This window comes from Mastomys coucha, unplaced genomic scaffold (genome assembly GCF_008632895.1).
Source record: "Mastomys coucha isolate ucsf_1 unplaced genomic scaffold, UCSF_Mcou_1 pScaffold22, whole genome shotgun sequence".
Taxonomy (NCBI): Eukaryota; Metazoa; Chordata; class Mammalia; order Rodentia; family Muridae; genus Mastomys; species Mastomys coucha.
The window spans coordinates 181,432,641-181,435,645 of record NW_022196905.1 but is presented as its reverse complement, the minus strand read 5'-3'; the positions used below and the strand labels follow the sequence as shown (position 1 = coordinate 181,435,645).

Sequence of the window (3,005 nt, the reverse complement as noted above, 5' to 3'; positions counted from 1 at the left end):
AAGTCACTCACTCAAGTCAAATAGCTTTGACCATAGCAGGAAGTCTGTATCCAAAAAACGAGCCTACAGTTCATTTCTTGGTGCAACAGAACTGTCAACTCTCAGCTTAGCTACGATGGAAGTAAAATCCTTTGGTGATGTGAGGGTCATTGAAGTACAGCCTTATTGCAATGAAATCCAATGTTTAAAAATTGTTCTTATTTTGGGCTTATACCACAGGAAGAGCCAGGATTTTAAACTCTACTAAATACAAAACAAACAAACAAAAAGACTTTTTATATTTATGTTCATTTAAGAAAATACTAGTAGTGATGTATTATTTTAAAATACACAGTTAATATTTTTAGAGTTATTTAAAATTTATATTGAGAAAAATATACTTTCACTATTGCTGTAGATGAGCATCTACATAAGACTGTTAAATAGGAGTTGTAGTCATGTAGCCACGAGCAGTCTCTTGGTGCTAAGTATGGAGAAAAGTGCCTCTACAACTATTGTGCCTAAGATAGGAAGCCTCCCTCTGGGTTCAAGCCATTAACCCCGCCCGCCACTCCTTTGTCACCCACCCATCAGAATCCCCTATTTCCCCCACCTCAGGCAACTCTGCCCACCTCAGCTCTTGCCCCTGGAGCCAGCCCAGTTCAAGGGGTGGGTCCTGCCCTGACCCCTCCCTCGCTTCCAGAACCTGGATCACAGCAACAAACATTTGCGGTCCCCCGGCCACCACATCAGCCCCTGCAAATGCCAAAGATGATGCCTGAAAGCCAGTATCCATCAGAACAGAGATTTCAGCAACAGCTGTCTGAGCCCAGCCATCCCTTCCCTCCTCAGTCAGGAAGGAGTTCCTGGAGATAATCGCCCCAGCTACCACGGGCAGATGTCAGAGCCCATAGTCCCAGCAGCTCCGCCACCCCTTCAGGGATTCAAGCAGGAATACCATGATCCACTCTATGAACATGGGGTCCCTGGGATGCCTGGTCCCCCAGCACATGGGTTCCAGTCACCTATGGGAATCAAGCAAGAGCCTCGAGATTACTCTGCTGACTCAGAAGTGCCTAACTGCCAGTCATCCTACATGAGAGGCGGGTATTTCTCCAGCAACCATGAAGGATTCCCATACGAAAAGGACCTCAGGCTATACTTTGATGACACTTGTGTGGTGCCCGAAAGGCTTGAAGGCAAAGTCAAGCAGGAGCCCACCATGTATCGAGAGGGGCCCCCTTATCAACGGCGAGGCTCTCTGCAGCTATGGCAGTTCCTCGTCACCCTTCTGGATGACCCAACCAATGCCCACTTCATCACCTGGACTGGCCGAGGCATGGATTTAAGCTCATAGAACCAGAAGAGGTTGCCCGTCGCTGGGGTATTCAGAAGAATCGGCCAGCCATGAACTATGACAAGCTGAGCCGCTCTCTCCGCTATTACTATGAGAAAGGCGTCATGCAGAAGGTGGCTGGGGAACGGTACGTCTACAAGTTTGTCTGTGACCGGATGCACTTTTCTCCATGGCCTTCCCGGACAATCAGCACCCGTTCCTGAAGGCAGAATGGGAATGCCCCCTCAATGAGGAGGACACGCTGCCGCTAACTCACTTCGAAGACAACCCTGCTTACCTCCTGGACATGGATCGCTGCAGCAGCCTCCCCTATGCTGAAGGCTTCGCTTATTAAGTTTCTGAATGGCTGAGTAGCCAAACCCTAGAGGTAGCAGTCCTTATTCAGGCGAACAAGGGCAGTGGTTTTGTTTGTGTTCTTGGCTGTTCCTAAAGCTTGCCCTTTTGAGTATTATCGGGAGAACCCAAGCTGTCTCTGGATTCGACACCCTTAAAGACAATACCTTGGCTAGGGAGTGGGAACAGGGAGAGACAGAAAAACCACCAATTCCTGGGGAGACATGGAAGTCCCCCTCCTTGCCACCATGGCCAGTATGTGCAGAGCAGTAGAGCATCGTGTTCAGGTTAGCGCCCATGAAAGGGGACGGAGTGTATGACAATCTGCGTTGATCGTGGACTACTAAAATGCCTTCACACAGGAGGCTTTGACTTCCACAATTCTTTGGAAAGAAACTGCACACCCCTAGGAAAGTTGATAAGGCTGGGTTGGGGAGACTCGGACCATTGCGCTTGGAATTGCAAAACTCTTGTATGCTCCTGAAATCTTTCCCCTGTAGTCCAGAACTGGGGAGGCCAGGAGAGCTGTTACTCACTCTGTGGTTGTCAGACCGCTGCACCTCTTGGGCCTTCCAGCCAACCGAGCGGTCACCGTAGGTAAATCAAGTCCTCCTCCTCCCAGTCACATGGCTGAGCGCAGACAGCTTGTTTTAGAAAGATGACGAACATGACAGTATTTTGCTCTGCTTTGATTTGAGGGGGGATCATTTTGCTTTTGGTGATTGTTTTGAGGAAAAAACAGTTTATATAAACTGATTTTTGTAGTTTTGGTATTTAAAGCAAAAACAAAAAACAAACAAACAAAAAACCCCCCCCCAAAAAAACCCCAGAAAACAAAACAAACCTTTTTGGTAACTGCACTGCATCCCTGGGGGTACAGGGGGGTCCCCACTTCAGAAGATGCTGCAGCCTGAGAGGGGAGCTGCTGCGGCTTCCCCTTCTCCACATAGAGGCCTGCCTGGTGCTTTCTGCACCAGACAACCTGTTGAGACGTTGAACCTGATTTGCCCATTTTTTAAGTGTGCAGGCAGCCTGGACACAGTTTAGCATTCTATGTGTATAGCTCTCCATGCTCACTAACGAACTCCTTCTCTGGGAAGCAGGATGTACATACTACATACATGTCATGTCCTTTAACAGCTGGTCACCCGCTGGGAACCCAGGCTTCTGCCTTGTTTTCCTTTTTCTTTCAGTTTTGGACTTTTCAACCCCCCCCCAACCCCCAGCACAGTGGTTCCCTGGGGTCTGAAACTTAACCTGTCACGTACTGGTAAAACAGAGCTACCTAGCATTCTGGCTTCCTGCTACTTTTTTTTTTTTTTCATTCTGATTGCTG

General features: G+C 48.4%; 1 pseudogene; it reads left to right on the top strand.

Annotated features, from left to right (window-relative positions):
* The window catches only part of LOC116104782, a 15,437-nt pseudogene extending 13,767 nt beyond the window's left edge, over positions 1 to 1,670 (top strand).
* Positions 1,671 to 3,005: the final 1,335 nt, after the last annotated feature.